Below are 21,313 nucleotides of genomic sequence, written 5' to 3'. Positions count from 1 at the left end.
TGATAGACTTTGGAAAATGACTTCTATTTCTTGGGGACTTGGTTGAAACTGAGTTCAAAATTGTTCTAATTATGAAATTGGTATATTTATTTTGGCTAATGATATAGTAGCACAATGTGCTGTACTATAACCACAAGGGTTATTGTTTTTAAAAATCAATTTATTTTCTTTCTCTACTTTGCTGCCCGTATTTTAAAAATAAAAATCCAAGTGAGATAAAAGGTCAAAGAAAGGCAGGTGCCTGGGTGGCTCAGTGGGTTAAAATCTCTGCCTTCAGCTCAGGTCATGATCCCAGGGTCCTGGGATCCAGCCCCACATTGGGCTCTCCGTTTGGCAGGGAGCCTGCTTCCTCCTCTCTCTCTCTACTTGCCTCTCTGCCTACTTGTGATCTCTGTCAAATAAATAAATAAAATCTTTAAAAAAAAAAAGGTCAAAGAGAGAGAAATAAATGAAAAACACAAAAATGTAACCAATTTGAATATTTGATAATATTCTGATAATATCACTGCTTCTGTGAGCAAAGTGAATATATTTTCTTTTATTTATTCTGCAGTATTTGTGGGTATTTAACATTGGCTACACAGGCTAGTCCAGAAATAACTTAGATGAAGCTTTGACCAAATTAGAAAGTTATTGTTTCAGTAGTTAACAGAGCAATATGAAATATGGGGAACTTCATTAGCACTTGTTATGATTATGGTTATGTCTCTTCTAGGTCTCAGAGTACATGCTTAGCTTGATTTTAAGTTAATTTCTTTTTAAGCATTGAACAGGTATCTAGTGGGAGCTTTGTTATTACAATTAGTAAGACAATCCATTAGCTGGAGTTTTCTAGGGAGCTGACACAATATTGAGACTATTTCTACACCAAATTGAATGTTGGGAAGCTAGAGATTATTGAGTTTTTCTCTTTCTGACAACAATAAAGCATAGCAAAGCAAAATGGTGGATAGACCATAACTGGTAACAGGTGACTGAATGCAAATATCACTGGTATATATTTCATGTGCTTGTTTTGCTTGTTTTTTTTTTTGGGGGGGGGGGTTGTTGTTGTTTTTCCCCGCTCTTAGCCTCCAAGTACTAGCAAGAAAGCTTGCCAGGAAGAAGAGCGAGCACATGACAGAACGGGGGCTTTGTCTTACAAAGCTGTTATCTCCAAACATTTTTGACCATGCGATCAAAGTTGATGTTATCTTCTCAAGCTCTTTCATAAATGCTGTATTACTAGGTACAGTCAGGAAAACAGAATAAAGGACTTTAACCCAGGAAATTGGATTTACCTGAAAGAAATGAGAAAGGTGGAAAACAAATATCAGTTTAATACCCAATAAAGGTCAACATAACTGTGGCTAGCAGGTGAAACAAGTAGAGACTTAGGCTGTTAACTGGAGTCACTGGAGCAGGGGGTTCTGAAAAGAACCTGCGGCTACCCTCAAGAGCATCCCTTCTCTCTTTCAACTGCATCCGAGGAGACTGTAGATAAGCATTCCCAAACTCTGTGCATCTCATGTTTGTTTGCACATAGGACCACCTCTCAGGAATTAGATAATTTATTCCCATTCCCTTCAATTTTATCAGGAGCTGGTGTTATTATCATTCTAATTAGGTATAACAGAGGGAAGGAAGGGGATGTTAACAAACATGGTTCCAGATTTCTTCTCTCTACATTATAAAGAAAAGCATGAGGAGTAATGCTAATTTGACAGAAATTCAAAACAATAAATGGGGTAGAAATTACCATCAGCTGTTTAACAGAAGAAGAATCTAAAGTTTATAGAGTTACTGTGGCTTGACTAAAAAATGGTCAAATAGGAAAGGAAACAATCAAACCCAGTATAGTTTAACTGCAAAGAAAGTGTTATTTTGCTGATTATGCTGATTGTTTTGTTGCCTTCTTAACATAAGTGATTTTGCTAAACATCAGTCTCACATTAGATTTACACAGGGCTTCTAAAAATTGTGGCTTTGGAGAGCTCCAGAGATTGTAATTTTATTGCCCTGTGTTAGAATTAATGTAATTTGATTTCTATGAAAATATCCTAGGGGAGTCTGAAGCACAAGAGACAAGAGAAAAACTGACATAAATGAGACTTTTATTCACGCAGTATCTTCAAACTGTGGTTCATGGCACACTGGTGGGAATAAATTTCCCTTCATGAGCCTTTAACATTTTTTAAAAAATCGTATCTACTCTTCTTCTTACAAGTATACTGTAGACAATTCAATGAATTATTATTGTTAACATTATTATTTCTATTCCATCTCTTAATGGCTACTTTATACAAATATATATATATATGTATATATATTATGTATATCAATGATCATTTCCATTTGAGATTCATACATCATACATGGTGCTAAAAAAGTCAGACAAGTATGCTATTCTGAATTTTGGCATTTTATCACAGTTGCAAAACTCCTACTGCAAATTTATGTAATTAAACAGATTGCTCAAAGATTCCTGGGAAAATTTCTCATTGTATAGACAATATTTTTATATTTAATAGATTTTGTCTTCCAGATATTGTCTTCTTGTAATTTACTATAATAATAAATGATGTGATTAATAGGGAATTACTTAGGATCGTTACTGACAATAGTACTTACTTAGTAAGTAAAGTTTTTAAAATGTGAGGAAGAGAAGACATAAAAATGCATACACCGAAATCATTTGCTTTTTAAAGATTTTATTTATTTATTTAGTGCGTGCAAGTGGGGAGAGGGGCACAGGGAGAGAGAAAGAATCTTAAACAGATTATCTGTTGAGGGCAGAACTAGAAGAGGAGCATCATCTCATGACCCTGCAATCATGACCTGAGTCGAAATCATGAATCAGATGCTTAACTGACTGAGCCACCAGGGTATCCCAAAATTTGCATGGTTTTTACCTGGTTTTTATATACTGTACCTTTAATAGACATTTAAATGCTATTTTTTAAAAGATTTTATTTATTTATTTGTCAGAGAGTGAGAGAGCGAGCGAGCGCACAGGCAGACAGAGTGGCAGAGGGAGAAGCAGACTCCCTGCAGAGCAAGGAGCCTGATGTGGGACTTGATCCCAGGACGCTGGGATCATTACCTGAGCCGAAGGCAGCCGCTTAAACAACTGAGCCACCCAGACGTCCCTAAATGCTATTTAAATTATATCATGAATATTTGTCTCTATACATTTATTTGTAGTATTTTTCATCAAGTCGATGATGCCATTGGTTGTAAGAGATACCATTTTCATGTGTAACTGAGAGAAAAAAAAAACTGCTAAGAAAACTATAACATGCTTTATTATCACACAGAATTCTTATTTTGTACCCTTTAACAAATCTCTTAATCTGGTTTAGATACAGATTTTTATCCTTAATAAAAGGGAGATACGGACAAATTAAATTAAGTGATGGATCTTCCTGTCCATTATCTCCCATTTCTGTGTATGTGAAAGACTAAGACCCTCAGTTCCATACTATGGGATACTGCCATGTCCGTAGACCTGACAATAAAATGGGAATAGAAGTGAAATGTGAAATTTCTGTCCTGAAGTCATGAAAAGCTCATTCATGGCTCTCCAATATCTCTCTTACCCGGCCGCAGCAGTCCTGGACAAAACTTCATGCAACAGTGTTAGAGCCATAGCTTTGAAGCAACTTGAGCCATTGATTCACTATACAGAAGATGGTTGCTCTGAAAAGTGAGCTAGACCTACAAAATAATTGGTATGAATGAGAAATAAATTTTTATTGCTTTAAAACACTGAAATTCTGTTACTATAGCCTAACATATCCTATTCTGATGAATGCAAAAATTAGTTCAATAGTAGGACAAAGACATACAAAAACCTAAAATATGGGGTGCCTGGTTAAGTGTCTGTCTTTGGTTCAGGTCATGATCCCAGCATCCTGGGATTGAGCCCCACATCCAGTCCCTGGTTCCGCGGGGAGCCTGCTTTTCCCTTTCCTCTCTTCTCATGCTATATATCTCTCTCTCAAATGAATAAATTTTTAAAAAATCTTAAAAAACAAAACCTAAAGTATATGGTGGGTAGTGAGTAGTGAAGGAACCAAGATGAGGGGCTAGAGTGATGGCATTCCATGCCTCAGTGGCAAACCATTCACTAACATTACTATGTATGCTACCATGAAAAGTTGATTATGTTTTTATTAAATTGCATTGTGCTTTGATTGTTATCCATGGTATTTTTGCTAGATATCACCAGAACTGAATGAGCATGGTAAAGAATTAGTTGATATTTATGCAAGAATAAAAAGAAAGAAAGAAAAAAAAGTCCAGAAGTTCATGGACTTGTAGAAGTAGAAAAGACAGGTGCTTTTCCATTCTAATGAGTAAATAAGTTTGAGAAAGCACATGAGAAGGAAACACACAATAAAGATTTTCCCTATTGTAGAGGTAAGATGAAAGGTGTTGGGTCTAGTAAATCTGATAGAGTGATTTTGGACAAAGAATTGGTAACTAGGAGGTAGCTTAAAAACAATAGCATCTTAAGTAATTTTTGAGCAGTCAGTAGACAAAGACAATTCATCCTCAAGGAGAGCATACTTCCCAATATAAATTTCAGATTGGCCAAGGAATTAATAAAAAGATAGAAACCTCTTTCCCACAGAGTGAGACCAGCAGCCCCAGAGGAAAAGAAGAAAGCTACTCACAGAAAGCCAAATTAGCATCTAAATAGAAAACAAAAACATTCTCTCCCTAGATCTGGAAGACTTGGTGCACAAAGGATTTCATGATGCTATGGACCAGTGCCATATGTCTTCATGTAGTCTCTTGTTGGACAGGGATTGAATTTTGGTATAGGGATGGGAAAGATGGATAATTTTTCATCTTTTTTTTTAACTTTTTAAAAAGATTTTATTTATTTATTTGACAGAGAGAGAGAGCACAAGCAGGCAGAGGGACAGGCAGAGAGAGACAGGGAAGCAGGCTACCTGCTGAGCAGAGAGCCTGATGCGGGGCTTGATCCCAGGACCCTGAGACCATGACCCGAGCTAAAGGCAGAGGCTTAATCCACTGAACCACCCAGACACCCCTAATATTTCTTCTTGATTTAGTTTTTTGTTGATATGTCTTCAGATCAAGAATGACCTTGTCTAAAAAATATAAAAATTACTGTGTATTACAGCTGTTGCCCTCTGAATGCTAACTTGGAATTGAATGGTATTCAGGATTTGCTTTCCTTCAGGATTTGCCTTCCTTCTATCAACCTCTGGCAAAATCAAATATTTGATGATTAGGAGTGAACTGTGATAGACATTATTTGTATTCACCAATATCAGGTTTACTTCCATTCACCCACAATAAAATCATCACATTTTACACTGTTTGCACTCAAGTGGGCCAATGTGATTATTTCTAGCCAAAACTAAAGCTGTGAAAACCCACATATGTTAGATTTTCCATTCTCTATTCTCTACTTCTTCAGTGACTATGGAAGTAGACTTAGTTAAGATGATGGAATCATAACATAAAAATACCCTGAACTTCTGCTTTGTGCAGGATAATTTTTATGAATATTTATGATAGACAAAGAAACATTTGATGTAATAATCTACAAGCTGTTTGGAGACTGTTCCTGCAGTACCATGTGGCCAATGCTGACTGAGAGGGTTAAAGTGTTCCTAAAATTTCTTTACATTTAGGGTGTGATTCTTCTGGATTACTTCTGGCTCAGAATAATCAGAACAATAATATCTTTGGTTTCTGACACAACACTTCCCTGTGACATTAAGATAATGGTAATGTTGCAAAGCCACTACCACTTATTAGATAATTTTTTAAAGTAATCTCTGTGCTCAGAATGGGGCTTGAACTTAAGACCCCAAAATCAAGAGTTATATGCTATACTGTCTGAGCCAGTCAGCTCCCCTCATTAGATAAATTTTGATCTTGGTACATTGTTAGCTTACAAGAAAATATCAGCAGATGGGTTTTGGAGTAAGCTCAGCAAGTATTAACAATCACCTCTGTATTAATACTGCTGCCTGACTGAGAATAGTTGTAAGGACTACCAATTCTAAATATTCATTTTAATTCCAGGTATGTTAAAAGAAAAACAAAAAAAAAACCCTTCAAATTGATGAAATAAAGCATATCTCTCAAAATTTGTTTGTAGCCTGATGCTTTCTTAGGAAGTTGTGATCACTATTCTATAATGAAAAAGGAAGTTCAAGCAAGAAAGAAAATTAAATGAAACTTAGCAAATGAATTTATCAAGAGAGTTAAGGTAATACCCAGACAATGTTGTATAGTAGGTCTAAAGAAGAAATAGTCCAAATTGGAGAATTAAGTTATTTATAAAAATAATTTGTATTTATATAAAGATATTCATTAACTTTCAACTAATGACTTCCAAATATCTGGCACTCCATTGTATAGTTAGAGCTTAAGAATTCTTTCCTAACTGACTCCTGCCACCTGGCCCACACCAAAGATTAAAAGTAAGTGTCCCTGTGCTGAACAATGGTCTGTATTTAAGAATAGACTTTAAGAACTATCATGGATATGTTTTGGGGTGTCTGGTTTATATTGTCTTCCTTTAAGGCAGAGGTCAGCAAATTAGGTTCATGAATCAAATCTTACTTAATGCATACTTTTCTAAGTGTATAATGTTTTGTTGGAGCATAGCCACTCATTCGTTTAGTAATGTCTATGCCTATTTTCTATGTGCAAAGGCAGGGTTGACTCATTGTGATATAACCTGTAGTCCTCCAGTCTAAAATATTTACTATTCAGCGCCTTACAAAAAGTCAGCCAATCCCTGCGTTAAAGAGTGTTGAAATTCTTTCTGACAGACAGTTAAATTACCAACCAGTCAAGATTGGTTTTATTCTTTGTTCTATTTCAGTTTTATCCTTAGGCCGGAATAATGCTCTTGGGACACGCTCCTTAACTCCTAAAGTGTGGGTTCTATGGGAATCTTAACTGAATCCTGGAAGTGCACAGTGATGTTTCTGTACTCTCATTAGTCTGGTGCAACATCTTGCTGACATGCATGTCTCACTGACTCTTGCTCTGCCTGTACAGAACTTTATGTTCTGCCAAATCCTATGTAGACTGTTGAGATTGCCTTCTGATAATCTACCTTTTTCTGATAATCTGCCCTATAAATTTGAACTAGGTTAGAAGGCTTAAAATATGACAACTGCTTCCTGGGCATACCATTGTGCCCTGCCTACTCTCCACCTCCCTTTACAGTGGCCAAAAAGTGACCTCAGAAGAAAATGTGAATTTGGGAATGTGTGCCTCCTTTCTTTAAAGAATCAGAGTCCTGTATGGTCTGTTGTCTAAGGCCTGATAAGAGTTGTCTCATATACTGTCCCCAGTTTTATAGCTATTTAGACAGGACCATCCCTTCCAATACCAATTACTCTGTCATGGATGGAATGGAAAATTCTAAAGAGCAAAAATTTGAATTGTAGTGACTGGAAATGGTACAAAATCAGGCTTTGGTATAAATTAAAAATAGCTTAGGGAAGTGTTAGCAATCATTAACTTGAGTACTCTTCCAACTCTGCAGGATTTAGGGTGACCTCAGCTTCCAGGCCACATGCTGTTCCTCAGACCTATAGGAATGAGGCTCTCTGAAACCCAGACAGGGCTCAACTCCAGCCCTAAGACACAGCTTCAAAAGAAAGAAAGCCTTTGATATTTCCTTGATGTTTCTTGCCCCATAATGTGTAGGCTAGCCAGCTCCAATTCGTATTCTCTGACCTCTGGCTATGCAGATTCATTACTGACCAGTTTCTTTCTCTGATGTTTTTTGCATTTGATTAAAGCCTTTCTCTATCTCTCTCTCTAACTTTCACTTCACTTTGACAGCACCCAAAGTACTTCATTATCATGATTGATCCCAAATATGTATCAATATTAATTACATTAATATTAATTTAATAATAATAAGATAAAAATAACACAAGTAGACAATTATCATCTGACTGTTGGAAGCATATCCATATTGAGATGTGATAATGCATGTGTTTGCTGACACATTTACCATTATAGCTAGCTAAACTTACATGTGTAAGGAAAGTAGAAAATTTCCCGAGAGTATATAGTATCCTATGAAGTAGCCCTCAACAAGGATGGAATATTTTAGAAATCCTCCGATTTAGTTAAAATGGTAAATGTTTCTTTGGACTCTATAACATTAACGTTTTATATAATATAAAATGTTTCAAGTTCAAAGTTAGATCAGTTAACTTCTAATTGTACTACTCAGGAAGATTTCAGCTGTAAGAAAAGAATACTGATAGTGAATCAACTGAATAAAATTTACCAAGCAAGTGTATTTTTCTTTGTCTTTTCTTTTTAATCTCTCACAACATGACATTACAGAAAGGGAATTTAGAAATAGTGTTTGGTCTTGACCTCATAAAAGGAAAAATTCCATTTCTCCTTATCACTCTAATTGTGTAAATTTTTAAAATCATAGTTGCAGGTGGTTTATTAAACTCCAGTGTATATCTTTGCCCAAGCAAGGATAAAGGTAAGCTATTGACACCAGCCACATTATTTTCCCTTAGAAATCTTTCAAGATTTATTATCTCATATTTTCTTGGGTAGAGATATTTCACATGGGTACCCCTCAATCATTTCTAGTGCAAACCAACGAATGGAACAAGAATCAGAATTGAGTTTTTGCTTATCAGTCATCACCAATGCTGCAAGAAGAAAATATATTCCCAAGGGATGTGTCAGGTCTCTCTGTGTCTCCTTGAACCTCCTGGCATATCCTGTGGTCATAAACCAATATGAAAATAAAGAAATTACATATAAAATATGTTTCTGTATTTTCTAGCGCATATTTGGTGTACTACATAGTGCTGACACATTTTCTTGGTACCGAAGCTAATATGTTTTACATCTTTTCCTCCATCAGCAATTCTTCAACCTCTACACACACACACACACACACACACACACACACACCACACACACCACACACACCACACACCACATACCATATGAATACTATACTACCTCTCTACAAAGAAAAAGTCAGGTAACTAGATACCATGTGCAATCTTCTAACTAGTATTATAAGCTAATTGTTTGTAGTATATGCATATATTTTTTTCTTTTCCTTTGTTTCTGTAGAAATTCACATGACTTGTAACCTTCAGCTTACCTATTTACAAGGCTGAAAAAGTGTATTGACATCAATGTCAGTTTCTTTGCATTTCATTATATATCTGTGTATATTTTAATGCAAAGTATTTTACTTTAAAAACTAGTTTCAATTAATTTCCATGAGTTAGAACTTTTGAAAAGTAAGTCAAACTTTGCAAACTGTTAGTAGTAAACATTTACTTGTAATCTGTCTCACAAGTATTACAACACAATCATGAAAACTGTTCTGTTCTTTCTTTATTTATTTATTTTTAAAGATTTTATTTATTTATTTATTTGACAGACAGAGATCACAAATAGGCAGAGAGGCAGGCAGGGTATGGGGGACCAGGCTCCCTGCCGAGCAGAAAGCCCGATGTAGGGCTGAATCCCAGGACCCCGAGACCATGACCTGAGCTGAAGACAGAGGCTTTAACCCACTGAGCCACCCAGGCGCCCCATGTTCTGTTCTTCATTAAAGACAGATTTTATGAAAGACTTCTTAGACACTTGTTTGGAATGAACTATATTTTCACTTTTTGTAGTTTTTATTTTATTGTTTATTTGTTAGTTTATAATGCAAGAAAAACATTCTAGAAGTAAATATAGGTGTGGCACAATCCATTTATGTCTCTATAAGCTAGAGTGAGCCATAAAGTCTTAAAAAATTACTATTGTTAATTTGGTGTTGATATTCTTAGGGTTGTTACTTTCTCTAACAACAATGACTTGAAGTCTGGACTTGGTATATTAATATTATAAGGGAAAGTAAATTATAAGGGATAGTGAAAAACCTGTACCATAACCAAATATTATTTTTTATAAAAATTAAATTAAAATTAAATTTCTGCCTATTCTTTTTTCAAACTTGTTATTCTATTGCTTAAGGGAGGCTCCTAGGGACAATGACCATTATGTTGCAGATATTCCTTGATGCTGGTTATAAAAATCGCTATAGGGAAGCTACACCTTTACCTAGTGCCAACACATTCTTGGCAGCTAGAAATTTTGCATGATAAATGTTGCAATTAAATCTATTGAGTTGTGCATAAAATAACTTTCTTCAATTTTACTTCAAATTTATCTGAAAGCTATTAGAGGAGCATAAAAAATGTGAAGTGGAATTTTCAAATAAGGAAAGTGTATATATTTTACATAACTCATAGCTTAATATTATTACTACTAGCAATAATATTTTAAAATAGAAACAAAGAACACTTTCTTTTTCCAACAGGAGAATGTTATTCCAACAGTCGAGGGCATAAAAAATTCACTAAAATAATTTCACTTGATTATTTTTAAGAATATCTTGTTTTAAAGTATGTGTTTAATGGAAGACCATTTTTCTCTCTTATTTTAAATTAGAGGTTAACTCTGGGTTGCAAAAGCAGAAAAAATTAACACAAGGATGTGTTTATTTTTTTTAATTTGTTGGATTTTTTTATTCCAATATATGAGTATATTTTAATTTTACATCTCTGTGTACTTGTGATTATATACATTCTTATAATTCTTGTCCATTTTTTAAAAATTGGTTCTGTTCTTTCTGTTTTCTCCCTTATGAGCTCTCATCAGCTCCACCTTCCCCAATATTATCTGTGTATCACCTTAAGACAAAAACTTTCATTTTTACTTGTATTCATATCATAATATTATATATATATATATATATATATGCATGGGTGTACATACAAATTCCATACACATCTACACATATGCAATGAGACGTTTTATTAGTGCTTCTTTTATGGAAAATGAAACTCTGTTACACTTATTTCTCTGCAACTCCCTCACTCAGTAATGTTTTCTGGAAATGCATCCAAATCAGTCTCTCTTTTCCATTGTTTCAATAGATGCACTTGATATTCCATACTCATATTCACTGTAATATATGGCTTGATTCCATTTTTTTTTTTTATTCTTTTTGATTCCATTCTTTTAAAAAGATGCATATACTATAGGTTCCTGGGTGGCTCAGTTGGTTAACTGTCTGCCTTCGGCTCAGGTCATGGTCTTAGAGTCCTGGGTATGGATCAGGCATTCTGTTCCCTGCTCAGGCGGGGAGTCTGCTTCTCCCTCTGCCCATCACCCAGCTTATGCTGTTCTCTCTGTCTAATTAAAAAAATAAAATAGAAAAAAAAATAAAAGGATGCATATTCCATATGTGGATATATCGTATTTTTGCCTTTTTTTAAATCACTATAGATAATACTGTAATCAACATCCTTGTGCATTCTGTAGGAACTTCAAATCTTACATGTGGATGTTTGACTTCTACTAAATAAATTTATAGGAGTAGCACTGCTAAGCTATGTGTGTGTGTGTGTGTGTGAATATAATAGACATTACTATGTTTCCAAAAGTACTGCAAAATTTCACATTTCCAACATAGAACAACATTAATATTTTTGTTGTTGTTGTTTAGGGTTCTATTTATTTATTTGACACACAGAGAGAAAGCACAAGCTGGGGGAGTGGCAACAGAGGGAAAAAACAGGCTCCCGGCTGAGAAGGGAGCTCCATTCCGGTACCCTAAGATTATGACCTGGGTCAAAGACAGATGCTTAACTGACTGAGCCACTCAGAGGGCCCAGCATTTGCGTTTCTATCAGCCTTACATAAGAACATTTTCTAACCGACTTTTCATTTTAACCCTTTGTCTAGTTGATAAGTGTGAAGTGGCATCATCTTAACTTTAAGTTTCTGATAAAATGGTAAATTTGGTTACACATTTGTTTGATCATCTTGACTGGCTGGTGATATGTTCTTAATCAAATCCTTAGATTGAGTTTTTTTTTAGTCTCTTTTCTAATTTGAAAGATTTTTATAGAAATGGGGATATTCCTCTCCTATAGCTGTTTTGGGGAATCAAATCAGCTAACTTCTATGCAAGAACTTGGTAAAATTTGACGTATTATACAGGTTATATCTAAACATGCACACCCCTCAACTACAAAAGTAGTGTGAAGTCATGGTTTCTTAACTTAGATAATTAAAGAAAAATAATTCCATCCTCTTGTACTTGAAATTGCCTGGCAGCTGGGAAAAATAAAGAGATATTTAAATTCTAAATTTACACATACTTATATCTGGTTTCTTCTTCATTTTTTTAGGATCTTCAGTGTCTCATATTGTATTAATTGGTACTTACTAGATTTTCTAGTGACGATTTACCCTAAAAGTTTTCCCATTCATGATTCTCCTTCTGTATCCCTTTCTTCTCCTATGCTTCAAGGGCTTTCATTAGTTACAACTTGCTTACTAATTTCTAGGATGTCATTTTCCCCCCATTCTATTTTCTCCTCCATCTCTTTGAGTCTTCACTATCGCTGCTGTCTAACATAGGTAACCAATGATTGTACTAAGCCAAATATTAGACCATCCACTTCCTAGGAAATTCCATTAGCTCATGAAACAGTCATCCATAGCTGATTAAGAATAATATGCTTCCATTACTATTGAGATATACACACACATACACACAAATAAATATTCACCTATATATATTTATGTATAAATATATAAATATATATATATTTTTGGCTCTGCTAATGATTAGTAACTTTTTGCTATTACCTAATTATAATTATATAAAAATGGAGTTTCTCATATTAGACTTTATTTATAATAATTAAATTCAGAGAGGGATTTACATTCAGGAAAATATTTTGATACTATGCATTTTCCTCATTCCTCCTTTCTTTCCCCATGACCTGAGTAGGGCCTTTAGGTAGTAGTGACCCAGCATCTGTGTTCTCTTGTGAGCAGGTACTTTAATTGTTGCCACTACTTCTTATGATAGCTTTTTTTAAGGATCAAGTTCCATCGCAGAGAATTTTCTCTTTTTTTTGTGATTAACCAACTTACAGCCAAACCAAGACTATTCTGTGAGAGAGACACTTTATGACTTTGAAAACTGAATACACGCAGTCTCTTTTCCACAAATGCACAATAGAATTTGGGACCATTCATCTGACGCCCCCACATACATGCTTTTCACATGTAATCCCAAACTTTGTTTATATAACAAAATAGAGGTTTACTTCTCATTAATATAACAACCCTAAATGTATGTTTTTGGTTAGTGGAGCACATCCCCTCTAGTCTTAATTCAAGAGTCCAGGCTTCATCCATCTTCTTGCTCTATTAGGACCTAAGGCCATATAATCTTCTGTTAATGGCCAACTGATGGGGAAATAAAAGGTGGAGGTGATTTACCCAGTCCCTGAAATGACACACATCAATTCCCTTCTTTTCAATAGCAGGAGCTATTCATATAATCCAACCTAGAAACAAGATACACAAAGAAATATAATCTTTGCCTAGCTACCCTTCTCCCAGCAATAAATTCATTTAGGAAGAGAAAGGATGAAGTTTTTCTGGAAAGCAAGTTTTCCTCTGTGGACTGAATTGTGTCTCTAATTAAATTGCATATATTGAATTCCTAACCCTCAACATGATGGTATTGGGACATGGGAACCTTGAGACGTTATTAAGGTTAAATGAGGTCATCAGGGTGGGTTCCTCATCCTAGGATTACTGTCTTGGATTTCACTAGGATTGGTGAAAGAGACACCAGAGAATTGTCCCACATGCTCACTCTCTCTTGCCTTTTCACTCTGCCATGTGAGGACACAGCAAGGAGGTGGCCATCTGAAAGCCAAGAGGTACCTTACCAGAACCTATCATGTTGCATCCTGATCTCAGACTTCCAGCCTCCAGAACTGTGTGAAAATAAATTTTCATTTATGATATTTTGGCTAGAGGCCATTGGGGTTATTTTATTGAACGTTGTAAAATACAAATATTCTAATTCATTTTCCTTCTTTGTTTATTATTAGCTGGTATATTTCTATAAAGGTAAATTTCTCCTCACTATTTGTCTTTTGGTTTTTTAGATGTACAATTTCTATAGGAAAGATAGGAAATTTTTACACTTTTTCTCTTTATTATTTTCTAAATAGTTTGATTTATCAGCCTCTAGCACAGTAATCAAAAATATGTTTCTAATTAACATTATGAAATCATGCATTTAAATATGTTTTAGATATTTATCGCTCTGAAAACGCTCAAATTATCCATCACTTCTTAGGAGGAAGTTATTCAAGTTGGCTCTTCTTTTGATATGACTCTAGCAGTCTTTCATTGGTGCCATTGATGCTTGACAATCTTTTTTATACGTTATCTCTCTCCAACATGAAGCAAGCTTTGCTCTATGAAACACTGTTCCTTACAATGGTCTTGTTTTTTTTAGACCAAACGCTATACAAGTAGAGTGTTTATGGATGTGGTAATTTCTTCTCAGTGCTTTTAGCTAACAGATGTAAAAAATATGTATTTTTAAAAAATGAAATAGAAGGGGTGCCTGGGTGGCTCAGTGGGTTAAAACCTCTGCCTTCGGCTCAGGTCATGATCCCAGGGTCCTGGGCTCGAGCCCCACATCAAGCTCTCTGCTCAGTGGGGAGCCTGCTTCCTCCTCTCTCTCTGCCTGCCTCTCTGCCTACTTGTGATCTCTGTCTGTCAAATAAATAAATAAAATCTTTAAAAAAAAATGAAATAGAAGTTCAGTTGATATTCAGAATTAAATGATCCTTAATTCATCTCAATATTCCTACATTTCAATCTCTATTCTTTCACTAAAATTTTTAATTTTTTATTACATGAACTGAGTTACGTTTTTATTGCACACTACATGCCTAACAGTTTAAAAATTGGCAATACATAAACAATATGATTAGTAAAATAATAATTATGTTATTGTAAACATTTTTTATTCTTAAGGCATATCCCACCAGCATAATTAAGTTATTGTGCTTGAATTTTCCTTGGAATAGTTCCATTATCTGTGGTTAAGTCACAAGTTTATAACGTACAGAGTTTCACTTGTTGCAAGTTCAATTTTTAGGAATTTCTTTTCTGGTATTTGATTTTATTTTATAATTATGCAAAAAGTTTATGTATCCAAAGTCATATTTACAATAATGAACACCCATAGAAGACTAGATTCTAACCTTACTCTCTCTAATCTTTTCCTTTCTTTGTCTATCAGTAAATGTATCTAAAATGTTGTGGTTATCCCTCCATGATGTCTGAAAAATTAAACACAGATATTTGTGTACATGAGATCTTCTTTACTGAGCACTTTTTAATTGTTCTGAACCTCAAAAAAGACATGTATATATATGTATTTCACTTTCTCTACCTTTTTTAACTTAAAATAAACCCTGATATCCCTTCTTATAGATTATAGACAAATTTCAAGCTCCTTTTTGCCAGTACATGGTATTCTATTGTATGGATTTTCTTAGTTCATGAAATCTGTTGTCTATTTAATGCCTATTTGAGGTTTTTTTTTTCCTACCTTCTCTGTTATTACAAATAGTGCCTCAACAAATAGACTTGTATGCACATTTTTTCATGTTTTTGCCAGTATGTATTTGGCATTGAACCTATTAATAGAGTTATTGGGTAGAATGGCAAATTTATGCATACCTAGATATATGAAAGTGTAATTCTATTTGTTTCTGATGTTTATTTTAAATATGTAGTCTGAAAATTTATACCAACAATATTAACTCTGTGAAAACACAACTGAAGTTTTAAAAGTTTTAGTCAAGGAGTATTATTTTGAAGATGTCAAGTATATGAAATATAATGCATTACAAACACTTAGGATAGATTCAAGATTGTTGGGGGCAACATTAAAACTTAGTTTAGAATGGTACACATAAGCACTTTTGTTAACATTTTACTTTTGATTTCTTTGTTTTGAAAATATTTATGGTTTGCTGTGCAGCATGTATAATTTTCTGAATCTTAAAAATAGCAGTGTGTATGTGTGCTTTTCTTTTCTTTAATTACTAGCTTTTGCTTGTACATAGAACTAATGACACTGTTTTTGGAAATGTTGATATAGAACACCTGTTTATTAACTTCATTTTCCAAGCCCTAATTCAGGGGTAAAAACAGATATCACCACTTGATGGGAAGAGAGTCCAAGTTAATTACTTAGAGAGCCATGGACATTGGTAAAGGAGACTATATTGTCACCATATTTGCAAAAAATCTACTTACCTTTCTCTACCCTTACAAACTGTCACATTAAGAGCAACTGAAAGAAAATATGCAGTAAAAAAGGGAACATTATGGAAAGAGACTTTTAACAATGACTTGAATATTTAACTTTAAATCACCATAGTTATAATAATTACTTCATGTAAAAACATGTTCCTATGGAATATATGGAAGCCCAAAGTGAAGAAGACACCCTCTTCCTGTGTTTTGGGTAGGGCTGCTACTGGCAACGAGACCATGGGAAGAGTATGACAGCAGTAGATTCTACTATCTATTCAGTTTAGCTTTACTCCACTCAGAGTAGTAACTTTTACTAATCCAGTGTCAATTTTTATGGGAATACAATAATGGGGCTCAGCCAAGAACCTGCTCATGTTTTCCATGAAATAATTATGTAAGTACCTGAGTTCATGCATTACACATCTCCTATGTAAAATAGCAAGACTATACTTTTTGTTGTTTGGTTTATTCCCTGCTCTGAGTATCTGTGACACAGTGCCTATAAAATAAAGTTACATTTGATGAACACTCACTACGCAATTCATTCATAAATTACCCCAATTTGTGCATATTTTTTCTCACTTAAATACACAATGAATAAGGAAAATGCTCGTATGGATCCATTTGATAAATAGAACCAAAGCTTTTACACTGATGAAAGAGCATACAGATAGGAAATGGTGGGAAGTAAGAAAGTGTGGATGTAAATTAGGTGCAATAATATATACAGCAGGCAAAATAATGGTTCCCCAAATATGCCCATGTTCTAATCGGTGGAATTTGAAAATGCATTACCTTACGTAGTAATAGGACTCTGTAGGAAGGAATTTAAGGAATTTTAGATGGGAAGGTTATCTTGTATGATCTGGGTGGCCCCAACCAGATAATCACAAGACAAGAGAATCACAGTCAGAAAGTGATTCGAAGATGTCATGCTGATGTCTTTGAAGACAGAGGAAGAGGCTATGAGCCAAGGACTATAGGCAGCCTCTAGAAACCCGAATAAAACAAAGACATGGATTTTTCCCTACAGCCTCCAGAAGGAATGCAACCCTGCCAGCATTTTGATTTTAGCCCAAGACCTGTTGCTACACTTTTGAACTCCAGAACACTAAGGTAATAAATGTGTTGCTTCAGTTACTTTAATTTTTGGTAATTTACTACAATAGGAAACTGGTAAGTGTGAGGTCATATTTTTTCATTCTTTTTTTTGTTAACTTATTTTAGTAGAATATATATATATATATTATATATATATATATATATATATATATATATATATATATAATCATAAACTAACTTAACCCCAACCAGAAAAAAAGATCAAGAAATGTAATATCCCAACTCAGAATCTCAACCCCTAAGTCATTTCATATCAACATCTGACCTAATAGATTCAGTTTGTCTCTTTTTTTGTTTGTTTGTTTGTTTACATCAATGGAATGGTACAATAAGTATATTTTTATTTTGGTCTTTTACTCAACATTATGTTCATAATTATCCATATTTGTTTGTATAGTTATAGATTTAGTGCTCAAGTCCATATATTCTCATCGTAAATATACCAAAATTCCTTATCAGTTGTACATTAATGGCATTTGAATACTTTTTTTTTCCCAGTTACAGGAGCATTATGAACCTTCCAGACCATGTATTTTAGAAACATATGCACATTTGTTGAGTATATGCTGACTGGCATATACCAGACATAAAATCAAGCTGAATTATAAAATGTATATTCATTCAGCTTCACTAAATCTGACCATTTACAGAGTAAAGTGGAAGACAGACCCAAATTCTGTGACAGACATGCTTCTCATTTAGAGGTGAAGTCCACTATGTTCCATTATGTTGAATCTTGTCAGGCTCTGTGTCTTTTTTGAGTAAGTGAATATGCCAGAATGATATTGTACCTGTTTCTGGGCTCAAGCCATGAGACTGGCTGTCTCTGCATCTACTTTAGAAATGTTTCCTTTCATTCCCTTTGGGAACCAGCCACAAATGCTTTGAGAAACTCAGGACATATGGAGAAGGCACATGCAGGCACATTTTTAATCGCCCAAGCTAAGCTCCCAACATCAACTACTAGCAGCGCAACCCAAGTGCCAGACATATACAAAAAAAACCCTGGAAAGTGGATTCTTCAGCTCTAGACACCCCATTTAACACCATGTGGTTTAAACCAAAAAAAAAAAAAAAAAAAAAAAAATCCAGTCAAACCCCTTTCAGATTCCTGGCTCACAAAATAAAATGGTGTTTTAAACCACTAAGTTACAAAGTAGCATTGTACACACTGATATAAAACTTGAAGGGAATTGGTATCTGGAAGTAGCCTAAGACACATGACATTGTCTTTCAAACTAGTCCATAAACAGAGGTTAGAGGGGCTTGAGAAAACTCAGTGAAAGCTGGGGCTTCACAACTTGCAGTCTGGAAGAATAGTGAGAAAACGTTGAAAACCAGAGGAAAGGACTAATTGTTATGTAATGGTGGCAAACTTGGCAACAATCTGCAGGATCATGGAAAATATAATGAGTATCTAATTTAGTATCCAAGTTTGCTGGAAAGATTTTGCAGAGTAATATAAGCAGTGACATCTGGATTCTACTAGTTGTCTATTATAAAATGCAAGGAGAGATAGGTGAATTAAAAAAGGAACTATAGGATTTTGAGTAGCATTTCCAGGAAATATCAAGTAGTGGGTAATTCTGGGTTTGCAGATGAAATGATTTCTTTCATTTATAGGCTCTTCCAGGAAATGATTCTTAAAATAAGAAATAATGCCCAGGTAAAATTAAATTCATTATGAGGGGATGATATCCTATATTAGGTCCCCAGAAAATCTTAGGCTGATAGCCTGTCTTTTTAGTTCACAAGTCTTTAGCTTTAAATAAGTGCACCTGAGAAACCTCTTTTATTCCTGTACCTGATTTAAATGATAAGATCTTGGACTTTAAGCCTGATCTTGTTCCTAAAATAAGTTAGACCTTCTAAAATCTTGGGAGTAGGTCATTGTGTATGTGTCAGGAATGTAAATAATTTGTGACTAGAGTGTGGATCTTAATGGCCTGCAAAAAGCTACAAACTCATTGATACTTTTCTCATTTAGAAGTGGCATTCTTGACATGAGAAACTCATGTGTAAATGCTCCTATAGTAGCCCTTGGCAGGATGGTTCTTAGCTTTCTTTAATTTTGTTAACAAGATCCTTAAAAATTCACCAATTTTCAATGCCTTTAAAAGGTGATTATGAAACTAAAAAATATCATTCTACATCAATTTAGTTATAAGGTGGTATAGAAGCACTGTTAATTGTCCCAATATCCATCTCACATTCTTTCTTTATAAATCAATCCCAATATTTTCAGGGCAGCAAAATGTTGAACTTAATCTTTAAGATTTTCTTTTGTGGCAGGGATTTGACAAGCTTGTGGCCTATGATATGTAGACATGAATGGCTGAGAAAGGTTTAAGTGTCTCTTGGGAAGGTATCCTGTGTTCATGGATTGGAAGACTTAATATTGTCATGATGGCAATACTACACAAAGTGATCTAAAAAGTCAATATAACCCCTACAAAAATCCTCAAATTTCTTTGTTTTGCTTTTTTTTTTTAAAGAAACAGAAAGTGATACTAAAATTCATAAAAAACCACTACAGACCCAAAATATACAAAACAATATTTAAAAGAAAAACAAAATTAGAAGCTTAATTTCAAAACTTACTACACAGCTATAATAATATAAACTAAAGTATAGACTTATTTATAAGCATATAGAGTAATAAGACAGAATTGAGAGTTTGTGAATAAACCCATAGACTTATGGTCAATTGATTTTCAATGTGGATACCAAGATCATTCAGTTTAATGAGGAAAAATAATCTCTTCAACAAATGGTATGTGAACAACTAGATATTTGCATACAAAAGAATGAAATTGGACTTCTATTTTATAACATACACAGAAATCAACTCAAATGAATCGATGACTAAATGTAAGAGATACACTTATGCAACTCTTAAAAGAAAATATAGGGGTAAATCCTCATGATCTTGGATTTGACAATGGAGTTTTAGATATGGCATCAGAAGTACAAACAGCAAAAGAAAAATTAGTAAGTTGGACTTAATAAAAATTAAAAACTTTTGTGCATTGAAGGATGATATCAAGGAAATGAAAATACAACCTAGAGAATGGGGGGCAGGGTTGGAAGTACTTACAAAACATTCCTGAAAAGTGCCTAATATCCAGAATATGGAAAAAAAAATCCTACAACTCAACAATAAAAACACAAAGAACTCAGTTAAAAAGTAAGCAAAGGACTTGACTCAGTATTTCTCCAAAGAAAATATGCAAATGGCAAACAATGAAAAGATGGTCAACATCATTAACCAGTAGGGCAATGGAAATCAAAACCACAATGAGATACCACTTTATACTCATTCAAATGGCTATAAAAAAGAAAAAGAAACTAACAAGTATTAGTAAGGATATGGAGAGACTGAAAAATGATTCATTGGCTGTGGGTAGGTAAACAACAGTCCCTGTGCAAAAGTTTGGCAGGTCCTCAAAACGTTAAACATAGAATTCTCAGGTTAGCCAGAAATTCTACTCTGTGTCCCCCAAATTGAAAACAGTTATTCAAACAAACACTTATACAAGAATATTCATAGCAGCACTAGTATCAATAGCTGAAAGTATAAATAACACAAATTTACATTAATTAATGAAGGCAAAAACAAAAGATGGTGTATTTGTGGAATTGAATTTTAGCCACAAAAGGGTATGAAGTACTCATACATGCTACAATGTGTATCAACCTCAGAAACATTATGCTGGGGCACCTGAGTAGCTCAGTGGGTTAAAGGCTCTGCCATCCCCTTGGGTCATGATCCCAGGGTCCTGGGATGAGCTCTGAATCAGGATCTTTGCTCAGCAGGGAGCCTGCTTCCTCCTCTCTCTTTGTCTGCCTCTCTGCCTATTTGTGATCTCTGTCAAATAAATAAATAAAATCTTTAAAACAAAACAAAACATTATGCTAAGGGACCCAGTCACAAAAGGTCACAAAATGTATAGCTCCATATATATGAAATAGATAGAATTAGGTAAATCCATACAGT

Source organism: Mustela erminea, chromosome 2, assembly GCF_009829155.1.
Source record: "Mustela erminea isolate mMusErm1 chromosome 2, mMusErm1.Pri, whole genome shotgun sequence".
Lineage (NCBI taxonomy): Eukaryota > Metazoa > Chordata > Mammalia > Carnivora > Mustelidae > Mustela > Mustela erminea.
Note: the sequence above shows the minus strand (reverse complement) of the source record.